Here is a 16,787-nt window from a genome sequence, read left to right as displayed (position 1 = left end):
AATTTAGTACTTTGAAGGTGCTATCAAATAAGCAGCAACGAAACAAACTGCACTTGTTAAATGACATAATTGATGAAATCACTTAGAACACCTCAAATTAAATCACTGAAGACTTCACTGTGACATCATTCTTTGGCACCAATACTCTGCTCATTTCCCTTTAAATACAAATATTGGTAATTAGATTAATATTTACTAAGAGTTTTTCTCAAAGTCGTGTTACAACTAATGATACACTCGTAGAAGTGTTAATCTACATATATGTGTTTTGACCACACCATGTAATAAGGCTGTAACCACTACTACAGAAACCTAACACTACTTCACCTATTAACCCACTTCAATCAAAAAACAATGTTTACAAAAACATACAACAATATTGAGTTACACTACAATTTTCATTAGCCACATAAAAGAAACAACTTAGACAAAGACACCCATTACCTCACCACCTTACCTCACAAGATGAAACAAACACTATAATATCTTATACAACTGTTGTAAACAGCGACGCTGGAAGTATTGGAGTGGGGCTGTGCTAGAAGAGTGTGGGGCTGTTGCAGCACTCTTGATATAACAAAGAAACACCAGAACAATGGGTCAAAACATTGCGGCTCTGTCTATTAGCAGATATAAATGAAAAGTAAACACAAAACAATTTCCAACCAAAAATGCAAATTATTTTGTTATCTAAATGTATGATTAGCTGACAGAACAGACCTAGTTATGCTGTCTGGAGCACAGGTGCCAAACACGAACGTTATGTGAAATGTTTCTTAAAACACAACATTGCACTACAGCTGTCACCGTGGAGAACCCCTCGTTGTTCAGTATGGAGGGCGCTGGGTGATGTGCCTTTCCGCACAAACCTCCATGATCTCCCCTCTGAGAGAGCTCCTTTCACAGCAGATAAAATACATGTCCGCCTACATGTTACCGTTTCCCAAGGTCACCCTGATAACCATCTTCCCCCACTCACGTGAGACAAACACTATTTTCTATTCACACCTGTGCACATCTTATTCATGCTCTTGTACAGAATTAATGTATTGCTTATTCACGCTGAAACTTAATCTTTTGTTTATTAGTATCAGATTGTTTTACATATAGGAAGGCCATGAATGTAAGACTTTTCCAGAAATGTAAATTCCTCCTATGTATCAAATATTATATTCATGCCTACTTCTTCTGTACATTATTCTGAACCAGAGAAATGATACGTATCAATTGCATAGCCGAATTATGTCTCATTTTGTGCACAACCTTTTCCTCTCCTCATCAATGTAACTCTCCTTTCTGTCTGTACAATTATTTCCTTTTACCACTGTACAACTCTGGTTGCAAAACTTAAATAAAAATTCTTTGAACATAAAAACCACAAATATGTAAAAATACTGTGCTTCATCTATTATTCCATTTACAAATATTTTAAAAAGTACAACGCTCATCAAAGTGTAAATGAAATATGTTTTCTCTTCTTTTTAATATAAATATTTTGATTAGCATTTTCATTGTAAACACATGGCTAGAAATGATAGAAAAATCAAAACATACAAGTACCTATAGCCTGTACTGGATAAATTAAGACCATGCTACCTTTTAATACTCAACTGTCATTACAGGAAAACTGTTAGATGGTTGAAAATAAAGGAAGAGGTTATGAGTGTTCCATAATGGGTATTGAACATCTAGAAACTCAAACGTTTTTAGCATTCACAAACCGATTTCACATCATGAAAACAGGCTATGATATACTCCAGTCAAGGGTAGGAGTAATACAGTTTTCATGATGGAATTGAGGGATGTTGTAAATACCTAAAAATGTGTGGTGTTCATATGAAACGTTTTCTTGTAGTGAAACATGTTTTCCTTGAGTAAAAAAAACAAAAAAGATAAAATTAATATTGCACCTCATTGTGAGATTTCCCTTCCCGGAAATTTACTTATTTACCTTTCTGTTTATGAACATTTTTACCCAGTTGACAATCGCAGATTCTCAGGAGTATCCCTAAAAGTTTCGGGAGGCCCAAGACAGTTGGAAATGTACTGAAAATGCAAGCATCAGACGGTATGAGTAACTTTTTAACTTTTTTGTGATGCTGGAAATTTATAGGAGAACTCTAATTAAGCCTGCATGTTAAGGGAAAACCGAAAAGTGAGTCATGTTATTATCTGTCAAGGTAAAGGCTCACCATGGGTTGGTTCACTGTTTTATCAAAAGTCGAACACTCTGGGTCTGTATACATTATCTGATTCCGAACTTCGCAATGTTATATTCATAATTTCGAAACAGGAAGATTCTTTTTATATTTGCTTTTTTACTGTCATTTAGGATTATTATGAGACACACTTCAGGCATGCCATCAATAGTACAATGGAAGCTTCACATAATCATTGGGCATCATTTCATCTCCATTTGTTCATATGCGGTATCAACAGTAGCCAATAGTGACATCTACAGAAACTACATTGACTAAAGAGATGTAATTGTGATCAAAGGATAACAAGTCACTTTGGCTTATGTACTAGGCCTGGGCAGTGTTTTGATTACACAGAAGTAATCTGAGTAATTTCGGTACTTCCACGTTACTCTTTGGAATTACAGATAATTAAGTGATTACTCATGTCTATGTAATTGAGAATAATTTGGGGGGTAATAAATTCTTCTGCGAGAACACATTTAGTGAGCGGAAGTAGCCACTCCCCCTCACCTTCGTGTTCTGCTGCTTTTAGCACTGTTTCGTATCTCAAAATGCATCCTTGTGTCCATTTTGAATGTGAGGGTTCATTTTGCGCTAAGAAAATAGCGCTAAATTCTTGTAGTAAGTTGGGGGCCATTTCACCCAAAGAGTGCAGTTAGAGAGCGCTCCCGGGTGCTCACTCTTGCTATTCATGTTCTGTTGCATTTAGTGCTCTTTTTGAGAGCAAACTGTATCCTAATGCCCATTGTAGACATGAGGGGACATTTTTGTGCTAAGAAATAGAGCTACATGAAAAATTACTCTTCCTGTGTAATTCAAGTGTAATCTTGCACAATTCTTAGGTAATTCCGCATTATTACACTTCACATAATTGAATAGGACACGTTACAACGCAAACATTTACAAAGCGTTTTTTACATCGCAACATCCATTAAAACGCATGCCATCACAATGCATTTTTAGAAACTACACTTACAACGCATTCCATTACACGCATACCATTACAAAGCATACCATTACAATGCATAATACTTTTAGGGCAACAGTAGTGCAAGTGTTGGATAGTGTAGGGGTAAAAATTACTATTTCCACTCCAGTGAGTGCAAAAGTAGGGTAAGTGTTGGATAGTGTAGAGGTAAAAATTACTATTCCCACTCCAGTGAGTGCAACAGAAGGGTAAGTGTTGGATAGTTAAGGGGTAAAAATTACTGTTTCCCATTAATTACCTTATAATGCGTTGTTATGGCATGCGTTGTAGTGGCATGATTTGTAATGGCATGCGTTGTAGTGACATTCGTTGTAATGCCATGTGATGTAAAGGATTTAGCCTTGTAATGACTGTGTTGTAAAGGTAGTGTGTTGTAATGACTGTGTTGTACTGGTTGTTTCCCCACATAATTACTCAAGTTTCACCCACCTTTAATATGTACACCAATGGGATATGATTCATTTTGCATTTATTGAAAGTTGGAAGGGAAAGACACTTAGAAGAGGAACAGGAGCAAAAGGGGGCAGCCTGAAGACAACTCATTACATTATATTATCAGTATGCAATTGTATTTTTTTTTAAATATACAAGAGGCTGCTTTCCTTAACTGAATTTCAGGTATGTTCTAGTCATGTGCAATCTATTGTGGTGTTTTACTATTATTATCATCTTGTTTGGCATACACAGCTTCCTGACAATCATCCCAAGTCTAAAAATCTATGAGTTTTTTGCTTAGCTAGAATATTCTTACTTTCACATTTTCTTTTTGTGCCCATTTTTGTACGTCAGCTGACCAGCATTTGAGGGTGGGGGCCACAGTCGGTTTCCAATAGATGGCAATTAGTTGTTTGGCCAGTTACAATGCCAGATCTAAAAGTTTACAGCAAGACTTATTTTTCTTTGTTATAGTTATTCTTGCCATTACCCCGAAGAGGCAAAAATTATAGTGCATTAGTTCTGTTTTACCGGTCATTTCAGACTGATTGCTGGATACCAACTTCCAGTATTCAGTCCTCCCTGGACAGCCCCATTCAGAATGATAAAAGCCTGCTTCCAATTGTGGATATATTGGACAAAAATACAGAGCTACCTGGTGCATTCTCTCAAGTTTTCTGAGCATGTGTGTATGAAATTGGGTTATTACTTTTGCAGGATGTGAGGCCTGCGCAAGTAATGGGTCCACAAGTTTCCCTTACTGGGAACCACGCAACCCATTGTAGCACTTGACTCTCAGGGTAGCAAAGCAGAATAGTCCAAGACCTACTTACTCAGAGGAGGTGCTGTGGACTAGTAAGCACCCTTCACTGGACGCAATATTAACACTCAATAAGTGATTGTTCAGTCAGTGCTTTTTCTTTAGAAAAATAGGAAAAGTACATTTTTTACCTACACACTGCTAAATACTACACATTCATTTACAAATAGGTTCATAAGGGAGATAGATGACATTGTTATATAGATTACATTTAGTCTCCATTTTATCTTTTCCATTTTAACTTAGCATTGTTTGTTAATGGTGGTTTACACATGTTTTTCCGATTGTGATAATGTGCTATGCAAGCATTTATTCTTGATAGTCAGTATTGCCTTGTAGTCTGCACATTTAGTTCCAGGGATGCACAATTCAGAACATTATGCATTGTTTTATTTTTTGTGCTCGTAGGGGACAGCTCTTCTTCTGCAGTCTAAATAAAAAGTTTTTGTGTACGTCTGGCACAGTGTCATAAGCTTGCCATTTTATTATAAAAACAACATCCAAGCTGAAGTTGGTGAGAGGTGCAAGTCCCGCCTGAGTCATCATGGAACGCTGATTGTGAGCCGTGACTGAAATGTGGTTCAGGTGTCCCCGACCTTCATCCTGAGAAGGAAGATAGTTGTGCAAGAAGGAGTGTGCAGGCTTGCACACTCGAGATGGAGTGCATTTGTTAATGCACAAAGGCCGGCTTCTCGACATTCAGTTCTAAGCTATGACGTTTAGTCATTCCAATAGGGCTGGCAGATGGGTACCACCTACATCCTCTCTTTAGTCTAGAGGCATTAGAAATAGATAGGAGTAATCATAGTAACATTATGAACAATTAACGTGGTTGAATTGTTTATGTTTTTAATTATTCTAATAATGCTTATAACATAGATGTGTTTTATATTTTTTATAATCATAGTTCACACTTTATTTACAAAGATTAGATCTTTTCAATAAACAATTAAAAATTCATCGCTGTATCTTTTCTTTGTGACTTTGGTCATGCATAAGGGACAAAGTAAACAAAAGGAGATGATGGACGGAGCGTTGAAACTTTTCATTTTCCCCTACTCACAGATCTGGGTCTACTCATCGCTCTTTAGCTCACTTTGCCACCTTAGTTCAGACCCAGCTAAATGCAAATCAGTCTTGACCCTATGCCTCATGGGAACAGTCCAGCCTGAACTGCCAAGCCGGGTCTTCCTTGAACTGGAAACAAGCATCCTGGGACCGGTTTTGGGGTAACACCCCTCATCAGCCAGGATAGCTTGAATCCAGTGGCAAAGTAAGCAAGGGACCCACGTCTGGGGACACCCTGCCAACTTAGGGCGAAGAAAGCAAACACAAGGAGATGATGGACGGAGTGCTGAAACTTTTCAGACACTCATGATGCTTGTTTCTGGTTCAGGGAAGATGTGGCTTGGCATTTCGGGCTGGACTGTTCCCAATTTAAGGAAGAATCTTCTCGTGCTAACCCCCAGGCCCTGGCCAACACTGGGGGTATTTTTAGGAAATGTGATGGAGACTCACATGCTCTGTAACTCAGGAAATGTCACAGGTCACAAAAGGCCATTATTCAGTCCCTGTTGGGCAGATTGGGATGATCCTCGCTCATTTTACTCCTGGTGGTGCACTCTAGCCACCAGGAGCTGTTCCAGCAGACCTCCTGGCCGCCAAGGCGGCATAAGTTGCAGAGGGATGGTTCCATTGGCTCCCTGCACCAGAGTTTCTCTAGGACTTTTTGGCTGGGTGCAGAATTCTAGTTCTTTTATCCAAATGGTCCTCAGGGGACATAAGGGGCCTGCCTCACTGGCCCTTGGAGAGACCCACAAGTCTGGGAGTCTATTGGGGCAGAGTTCTTGGTCCTTTTGTCCATAGCTGTCGCAGTCCCAGGGTCCATCAGCAAAAAGCAGAAAAAGGAGCAACAGCTCTTTCTCTCGCTTGTGCAAGAGTTTTTAAAAAGGAGTGGAAGGTTTTAGAAAGCCAGGCACCCCTGGACAATCTTAGGGGGCCCGTCACCTCTCCATCCCTGTCCCAACACTCCTGCACAACATGCTGGGACAGTTCAAGATGGTTTCATCCAGGAGTCATTAGTCACATTTGCTCTTGGGGTCTCAGCTCTGCCCCATGCTGACGTCACTGCCGGGGCATTTCCCACCAAAAGGTCAACAAGGATCCCCCTCCTATGGTGGCTCCAGTTGTCTGAGCTTCCTCTTTAGTTCAGTGGGCCTGGGATGCCCCAGCCCTGGTACAATGTGACATCTGTTTAACAGATGCAGATATTCATCCCCACCCCTTCCTCCTCAGGAGCTGAGGGAAGTACTGTTATTGCTCCTTTTGTGTGGGGCTACCTTGTTTCCTCGCTGGGGAGAAATGTATTGAGCTTGGCCCAGCAGGATGATAAAAGGCCTAGGCTCTGGTCTTGAGCTGAGCCAGAGAAATATGACACATATGGATGATCAATGAGATGTACATGTATGGTCTTGGGACCTGCGTATATAAACTGAGTGAACCTTTCCCACACCAATTTCAAGGAAGCTAAACTACACTCTAAAGCAGATTTCCCCATATGTACCTAATAGATTGTACTGCAGACAAAACAGTAAATCACACTGACTTTATCTAAAAGTGGTCACTAATATTATGAGGCCTCTTCCAGGTCAATTTCTAACCCTGCAGTGTACCCCCCCGCGCCAAGCTACCAGTGTGCATTTACCAAGCTGCGCACCACGGTTATCTAAAATGGCAATCTGTGCACATGCGCACACATGTGTGTACATGTGTTCATGTGTAACCAGTCAAGTGTTCCTTATCCTAGCTATGTTTCAGTACCCTTACCTTAAAAGGCGGACTCTGGTAGCAAACATGCACAGTCCATTTGCCATATAATTACTGTGGGAGACTCATAGTGAAATCTGCAGCAAAAAGTCCAAAACATGGGCATCCAAAAAGCAAATAATCAGGGCGTATTAAATGGGCAGAGCTCATTTTGCAACAGTGAGGCATGTACTGTGGTTATAAAAATAGCAATTATCAGGAGCGTGTGTTTCACAACGCTTATGGTGTGTATGCCAATAGGGCCCTCTTCAGGAGGCCACTGCATCTTGCACCATCCATTGCCTCTGTCAGAGCTGCCAATGACAGGACCAACCAACTACTAATCATCACATTCATAAACGCGTAACAATTCCAGACCCTCAAAGCTATAAAAACGACCAGAGTGGTAGGTATTGGACATTTTTATTGTGTATTGAACTTATTGAATTGGTAAACAGCAGTTGTGTTCATCTCTAAATTCAACTGACAGTGCCACCTTGTGGCAGACTGTCATGAGTCCAGGTGTTGACAAATAAGTAAAAACCAAAGGAAATGATGGACGGAGTGTTGAACATTGCAAGCACTCACCCCCAGTCAACTGATCTGGGTTTAATCCATCACCGTTCTTTAGCCCACTCTGCCACCCCAGTTCAGACATGGCCATATGCAAATCAGTCTGACCCTGTGCCTCATGGGAACAGTCCAGCCCGAACTGCCAAGCCATGCATTCCCTGGACCGGAAACAAGCTTCCTAGGACCGGTTTCTGGCATTTCAGCCGTCTTCAGCCAGGCTTGCTTGAATCCAGTGGCAAAGTGAGCAAGGGACTCACGTCTGAGCATACCCTGCCAACTTATGGCGAACAAAGCAAAAACCAAAGGAAATGATGGATGGAGTGTTGAACATTGCAAGCACTCACCCCCAGTCAACTGATCTGGGTTTAATCCATCACCGTTCTTTAGCCCACTCTGCCACCCCAGTTCAGACATGGCCATATGCAAATCAGTCTGACCCTGTGCCTCATGGGAACAGTCCAGCCCAAACTGCCAAGCCATGTCTTCCCTGGACCGGAAACAAGCTTCCTAGGACCGGTTTCTGGCATTTCAGCCGTCTTCAGCCAGGCTTGCTTGAATCCAGTGGCAAAGTGAGCAAGGGACTCACGTCTGAGCATACCCTGCCAACTTATGGCGAACAAAGCAAAAACCAAAGGAAATGATGGACGGAGTGTTGAACATTGCAAGCACTCACCCCCAGTCAACTGATCTGGGTTTAATCCATCACCGTTCTTTAGCCCACTCTGCCACCCCAGTTCAGACATGGCCATATGCAAATCAGTCTGACCCTGTGCCTCATGGGAACAGTCCAGCCCGAACTGCCAAGCCATGTCTTCCCTGGACCGGAAACAAGCTTCCTAGGACCGGTTTCTGGCATTTCAGCCGCCTTCAGCCAGGCTTGCTTGAATCCAGTGGCAATGTGAGCAAGGGACTCACGTCTGAGCATACCCTGCCAACTTATGGCAACCAAAGCAAAAACCAAAGGAAATGATGGACGGAGTGTTGAACATTGCAAGCACTCACCCCCAGTCAACTGATCTGGGTTTAATCCATCACCGTTCTTTAGCCCACTCTGCCACCCCAGTTCAGACATGGCCATATGCAAATCAGTCTGACCCTGTGCCTCATGGGAACAGTCCAGCCCGAACTGCCAAGCCATGTCTTCCCTGGACCGGAAACAAGCTTCCTAGGACCGGTTTCTGGCATTTCAGCCGTCTTCAGCCAGGCTTGCTTGAATCCAGTGGCAAAGTGAGCAAGGGACTCACGTCTGAGCATACCCTGCCAATTTATGGCGAACAAAGCAAAAACCAAAGGAAATGATGGACGGAGTGTTGAACATTGCAAGCACTCACCCCCAATAAACTGATCTGGGTTTAATCCATCACCGTTCTTTAGCCCACTCTGCCACCCCAGTTCAGACATGGCCATATGCAAATCAGTCTGACCCTGTGCCTCATGGGAACAGTCCAGCCCGAACTGCCAAGCCATGTCTTCCCTGGACCGGAAACAAGCCCCCTAGGACCGGTTTCTGGCATTTCAGCTGTCTTCAGCCAGGCTTGCTTGAATCCAGTGGCAAAGTGAGCAAGGGACTCACGTCTGAGCATACCCTGCCAACTTATGGCGAACAAAGCAAAAACCAAAGGAAATGATGGACGGAGTGTTGAACATTGCAAGCACTCACCCCCAGTCAACTGATCTGGGTTTAATCCATCACCGTTCTTTAGCCCACTCTGCCACCCCAGTTCAGACATGGCCATATGCAAATCAGTCTGACCCTGTGCCTCATGGGAACAGTCCAGCCCGAACTGCCAAGCCATGCCTTCCCTGGACCGGAAACAAGCTTCCTAGGACCGGTTTCTGGCATTTCAGCCGTCTTCAAGCAAGGCTTGCTTGAATCCAGTGGCAAAGTGAGCAAGGGACTCACGTCTGAGCATACCCTGCCAACTTATGGTGAACAAAGCAAAAACCGAAGGAAACCTGAAGATCTGTTGACTGGGTGTGAGTGTTTGATTGGTTCTGATGCTCCGTCCATCACCACCCCTTTTGTACCGCGTTGACAATTGAGTGCCAGTGCCGAACACTGGAAAACAAACGGCTCAAATTAACCACTGTTATTCTGCACATTTTCAGTGATATGTCACATTATTGCTCCTGGAAATATCACCCTGCTCATATATTGTACCCAAAAAATCGATCCACAAAATATAGTCAATTTAATCACAGGTTTACTGTTATTACCTCCATTGTGATGATATTTTCAGAGCCAATACTACAGTGACTATATATGTGCAGAGGTTGATATTTCAATCATGATAATGTCGTTGATCAGCCATAATTACAGCTGATTGTGTGAGATTGGTACTGCAAATATGCAAATAAAACGTATTTTTTTAGTACAGTGGATAATTACGATGATTACTTTATTGTATTCTTTAATAATCTGAGACCACATTCCGCAGCACCAAGATTCTTTTGCTTTGATGAGTCCTCTAGTCTGAGAGTCCTCGTCCCATGCCACAATATTCTAAGGGGAAATATACAATTCCGCAGTGTGCTATGAGTTATTGTTTTAATATGAGATGCATTACTCCTGGTGACTATTATCTCTCCTTTTATACTGTGCATGAAAGGCAATAGATGAACTGTTGCTTAGTGTTTGAGTTCAGCAACACGTATTGATACCTGAGAAAGCACTATCTAAGTCAGAAAACAATACTGTGTTGTATGTATATTTTTTTAGGGGAAATGGACATCACTGGGCTCCATTTTTCCAAAAATATCAGGGGAAGCATTGGTTGGCAGGAAACAAGGAAATCACCCACTGATAGCGTATGCCTGTTTCTACTGTCCCTTTTTCAATGTGCCATGAATGGTAAAAACCCTTTGAACTAAGTGAGATGCTGCCTTTGGCCAGCACCTCCACTATAAAAAATAGTTATAGCACCACTTGCTGTTTCCAAAAAAATCTCAGTATCATACTGCAACCCATCTTCAATGATTTAGAAAAACATCCATATAATAAACATTGTAGCAGTATCCAACAATCACACATACACTGATAAGTATAAAAACAACAAACAATGGTGACCATGATAAGCATTAACAGATATACATTCTGTCACCATGTCATATACAGTCACTTATAAATCACTATACATATACAAAAGTAGTGTCACAAACCAATTTTTCCCAGTACATACTCACACGCAGTCCACCAAATACCTATATTACAAATAAACTAACAGATGACTATTATTAAAGCACAAGAGAGCCAGTATTATATTGCAAACTAAACATACATAACCAATAAAAATATATTCCTTACTTTTTATAAATAATCTAATTAAAACGGTAAGCATATCCAAAACAACTCATTGGGTTTTTAAAATTTTTTATTTAATATGAATATGAAACTTCATCATTCTACTCATTTAAAACATTAAAATAATGTCAAAGCAGTATCATGAATGTTGTGATCAGTGACATCATAAAAGATGTCATGAGTGCTGACGTTCCAGTCATCAGCAGTGACTTCATTTAACATGTCATGACTGATGACATGTGAAGTTCATAATCTATGTTAACATGTTATAACCAAAGCTAATCACACTTCAACTTTAACTCTTGTTTTGTCGAGTCAATATTGAATATATGCAAACATGCAGAGTGTAATATGCAATTTTAAGTGTGAGGAAGGGCCATGGCTTATGAGAGACAAAGCTCGTGTGGTTCATGATGATCCTCTTCTTCCAGAAAAATGGAAATAAATATAATTTAACATGCTGCATATCTAAAAATGTTGCGTATGCATGGTATGTTTTCAAGTATATTTGTTTTAAAAAATATTTTTTACCTAAAACCAGGATGCATGTGGTTAAATTTGTGGAATATGGTCAAATCGAAGAGGCCTTTTGACTGGTAGGAGAGTTATGTCCCTGTGTATCAGTAAACAGTGTAATGGACTTCTACACTCTCCCTGCACCAACCCAAACCAACGAGCAACCTGATAGAAGACATCAAAAACTTCAACAACTGGATCACCACTTTTCGCACTCCCTCAAGTGTGGCAAAGCAGCAATAACTCATACTAAAATCAGTTGGTACACAGAAGAATCTAGGCTGACAAAACAGAACTGTAAGCAACTGGAGTGCAACTGGAGAATGAAATATGACCCCCCACGGACAAAGTCTTGTTCAAATCCGCCCTGAGTTGTGACCAGCAGCAATTACAGAAAACAAAATTCACAGCCCTCGCAGACTGCCTCAAAACCAGCACCAGCAACACCATGGAAATATTTGCCATTGTCAAAGAGTTCACCACACCTGCAGCCACCTCTAACAACATCACCCCCTCTCAAGACCTCTGCAACAATTTATCGGACCTCCTCTGCGACAAGATCCCATCCATAAAAAGCAGCTTTGACCTGTAACCAGGACCCCTGACCTTCTGAGTTGCCATCACCATAAACAAAACAGCCACCACCATGAAGTCCATTCACTCCAAGGCCCTGTCACTTCTCTGCTCCACCACACCTTCAACAAGTGACTCACTGCACCAGCGAAACCCTCACCCTTATGCTCAACACCATCATCAATTAGGTCACCTTCCTGGAAGCTTGGAAGCACGCCACAGTCACTGCCCAGCTCAAGCAACCCTCAACAGACACTTCCAAGCTCACAAACTACTGACCAATTTCCCTCCTGCCATGCCCTGCCAAGATTTTAGAGAAAAACATCAACAGATGCCTCACCAATCACCCTGTCAACAACCAGCTCCTAGACAGCATCCAGTATGGATTCACACCCAACCACAGCACACAAACTCTAAAGACGACATGCACATGATCCTAGAAAGAGGAGAGATCACAGCCCCATCCTTCTGGACCTCTCGGCAATCACTGAGACGTTATCACACCCCACCCCATATTTACACAAGATCTGCATTCAATGACCAGCTCTCCAATGTATCTGCCACTTTTTGTCAGAAATAACTAAAACAGCCAGACCAACAACATACACCTTAGAATCCTGAAAACCATTATGTAAAGTGCCTCATGATTTCTCCCTCAGCCCCAACCTCTTCAATACTTCTTAAATGCTGGCAATTCCACATTACTCTTTAACAGGGAATTACTAATAATAATGCGATTTATGCCAGTTTGCGTTATCAAGAATAATTGTGGGGGAAAAATCCTACAGTCTGAGCACATTCAGAGAGTGTGAGTGGCTGCTCATGCTGCTATGCACTAATTTCTCATCGAAAATGCATCTTTGCATCCATTATAGAAATGAGGGTGCATTTTGTGCAAAGAAACTAGCGCTGAATGCCAGTTGTGTGTTGGGGAAAATCCTACCGCTAGGCCAGGAGTCTTCAAGCTGGGGGCGGGCCCCACTAGGGTGCCCCAAGTGATCTCGGGTGGGGGGCACCAGGCTCTGACCAAAAGAAGCATTATGCTGATAACAAAGCTTTGTTTTAAGCAGAAACAAATGAGCGGCAGTAAGAATTTTTGTAATGGGCCTTCACCAACATCTTTTGTTATTTATATCCTAGCTGGAAGTATGTGTCAAAAGAGAAGGTACTTCAAATATTGTTCAAAAGCTCCACCCCAATTTCTAATAATCACACTGTGGGTACTTGTAAACATTAGTAAGGCCTGCCTGACCAGAATAGCATGTGTGGCAATCCTGCATTTCGGTACATTTTGTCAAACGGTAACAGATCTTAAATGCAATGTTTAAATAAGTCTTGACATATTTAAACATTGCCAATTTAATAGTATAATTGTGAAAAATTCTGAGAGGGGCCTGATGATTTTTTTTTCACTGGGTGGTGTGCGCATTAAAACGCTTGAAGACCACTGCCCTAGTATATTCATGTTCTGTTGCATTTAGCATTATTTTTAGCGCAAAATGCATCCTCCCGTCCATTGAAGGCACAAAGGGGCATTTTTGTACTAAGAAAATAGCACCAAATACAGAATTACTTTTCTTATGCAATTCTGTGGCATCTTGCATACTTTTTGGCCAATTCTGCTTGATCACACTACACACAATTATGTAAGTTTAGGCACACTCCCATATGACTCCACCAACCAACATCATACGCACCCACAAACTCAACATCCTCTCATAAGCCTATGACACAACTCATACTGTTCCTCTAGAACAAATCCCCTGATACACTGAACATGTTCACAGCGTGCATGACTGAGGTCACCAACTGGATAAAGTCCAACTGTCTCATGATCAACACAGACAAGACAGAAGTAGTGATCTTCAGAAAAAAATGCCTCGTCCTAGCACTCCACCTGGTGGCCAACTAACCTAGCACCCACACCCACCCAAAGTGCTCTTGTTAGGAACCTCAGGATCATCACTTACTACAAGCTGCAAGTGCTTGCACAAGTCAACCCCATCACAGCTTCCTGCTTCCACTTTCTGAGGGTGCTGAGGAGTATCTTCAAATGGCTCCTGAGCAACACCTGAAAAGCCACCAACCAAGTCCTAATCAGCATTAGGCTGGACTACTGGAACAGCATGTAATCTGATATCAACTCACCTGATGACTGCAAACCATCCAGAACATAGCAAGCAGTCTCATCCTTAAACTTCTATGTAGGACCCATATCACACTTGACCTCACAGAGCTTTGCTGGCTACCAATTTACAAGCATGCTCAGTACAAACCTCTCACCCACACATTCAAAGCACTACAGAACCCAGTACTGGACTACCTGAACAATTGCATCTCCTTCCATCAATCAGCCAGACACCTCAGAACAGCCGGACTCCTACTCACACACACCCCACACATACGCAGAACTAGAGTTGGAGGTTGAGCCTTCTCATACATTGCTCATAAATCATGGAATGACCTTTTAGAATACCAGTATAATTTCACTGTACAGTGGTAATAATTTGACCTTTGCCCTTTAGTAATAAATCTGTGAATGTGTGTTTATTAATATAATTACAATTCTTTACAGCAGGTAGGCTGCATGTTATTAAAATGTTGACTGTGTAGACCTTTAAAGTCACAATGTACCTGAAGTGACATGCTCCTAAAAACAATTTTCAGAGTGGAAAGTTCTGGCTATACTATGAGAAAAATAGAGTACACTTTAAAATATTCATGGTGCTATCTCAGATTTAAGACCATCTAGAAAGATTATTTAGCCACTATGTTTATTCTGTAATACAAATATGGTTCAATTGTGAAATCAGATGTGTTTCTTAAATATTGAGGAAAAGTAACTTTTAGAAAGTTTTCTTTTTCCAGCCTGAAGCTCCTAAAGTATAATTTGCAATAGCTTGCCAGCAGCTGCCGAGCCACAGTCAGTCCTTGACCTTAAAGAATGTGTGAACACTGCTTTCAGTGTAGAAACACTGGCCTGGGTGTGGGAAAATATTATTCTTCCCCTTATGGGAAGATCAGTTACAAAGGCTGCAGGACTTTCATTAACTTGTAATGGATCATAGCTTTCACAAATAAATGTAAGGTAAGACCTAGGAAATCCAAACCATAATCCCCCCAAAAGACTGGCTCTCAAACTAGCAGGTGGAAAGCCACCCTCCAGAAGAAGTTTTGAGTGACCACAAAGGGGGAGGGGTTTATTCATTTCTCTTGACACACCTCTGGGTGGAGGCGCTGTCTTTGCACAAGAGAGAAAGGGGTTTCCCATTTTTTTTCTATGAGTAAGGTGCACTGTGGGATTGTTTGCAGTAGGAAAAACAGGAACTGCTGCAAAACCTAGATTCCCCTGAACACTTTTGGTTAGGGAAGAGCCAAGAGTTGGCCCCACCTAATAACTAGTGCCAACCATAGATGTGACACACAAGTAACCCTTTTTTCAATAGTTTCAGGACCCAAGGAAGAACTGAAGAAGGACTGCACCTGCTGTTTGAAACTTGTGAGGAGACCTATTCCCACATGTACCCAAGTCAAAGACATGGACTTCAAGGGTCAGCTGTTTGGCCTACTGTCTGGCTATGAGACATAACAAGCTGCAGGAAGCCTTTTTCCTCAAGTGTCAACCTGACCAACTGGACCTGGACTGGACCCTGCTGTTGGCCTCTGCTGGAGAGTCCTGACCCCCATGTGCTGTCCGTCCTAGAGGTGATGGGACTTTTGTGTCTAACTGGACTTCTCCTACAATCTCTGAAAAGCTGGGGGAATTTTCTCACCAAAGACAATAACTTCAGTGGGAATCTGTTCAACAGCTCTCTGGGTCCAAAATTACAGCTTGCAACCTTGCCCTGTTGAAGGAAATGAACTGCCATTTCAATGTCAGAAGGAAAAATCTTGGACTGGGATGAACCTGCTTGGTGTATCCATGCTCAATGTCCATTGCAGTTGAACTGAAATAGCTTACATTCTGGTCAAACATGAACAGTGGTTACTGATTAGCTCTTTACTTTTTCTAGCCACTTTATGCTTTAAATCTTTCAAAATTCATATGTCGAGTTCCCCTTATTGGATTTTTGCTTTGATGGTGTAATTTTGTTACATTGTACTCTGTGGTTCTAGATTGGAGTTTTTTGTGTGTTGTGTTTTTAATATTAAATCGGTTTTTATTAGCAGAGCACAAAGTTGGAAAATACAGCACAGTGTCGCCTACAGCCCAGCGGACTGGCAGAGACAGTGACAAGCTAGGAGGGCAGGCAATGAGATCGAGATACACAGCATGTTGCCTACAACCCATGCCGGGCCGGCCGCGTTGGTAAAGGAAGATAACTGGTAGGCCTAACGATCACATTGAGTGCATAGTAGCATTGTCCAGTGCGCTGCGGGTAGTGAACGCAGAAGCCCACCAAAGTTTTGCAACAAATCGTGAAGTGCTATTGGGTCTGCAGTTAAGAAAAACCAAAAGAACATCGAGAAGAAGAACCCTCGTAAACCCACCCCCACCCCGTCCCTCTCCAGTGAGCGAAACTAATAACAAAAAAAGACAATCTGGCCTGAAAACTAAGGGGTATGAGAACCCCC

At 41.9% G+C, this 16,787-nt stretch overlaps 1 long non-coding RNA gene across 1 annotated transcript in view; it reads left to right on the top strand.

Moving 5' to 3' along the window:
- The window catches only part of LOC146855949 (uncharacterized), a 90,312-nt gene extending 74,421 nt beyond the window's left edge, over positions 1-15,891 (top strand). The window contains exons 2-3 of the long non-coding RNA XR_014980889.1: positions 1,980-2,068; positions 15,659-15,891. This is a non-coding gene — a long non-coding RNA (uncharacterized LOC146855949). The remainder of the gene's footprint in view (positions 1-1,979; positions 2,069-15,658) is intronic.
- The last annotated feature ends 896 nt before the right edge of the window (positions 15,892-16,787 follow it).

Source organism: Triturus cristatus, chromosome 4_1 (genome assembly GCF_964204655.1).
Source record: "Triturus cristatus chromosome 4_1, aTriCri1.1, whole genome shotgun sequence".
NCBI classification, from domain to species: domain Eukaryota; kingdom Metazoa; phylum Chordata; class Amphibia; order Caudata; family Salamandridae; genus Triturus; species Triturus cristatus.
This window is presented reverse-complemented; position numbering and strand designations above follow the sequence as displayed.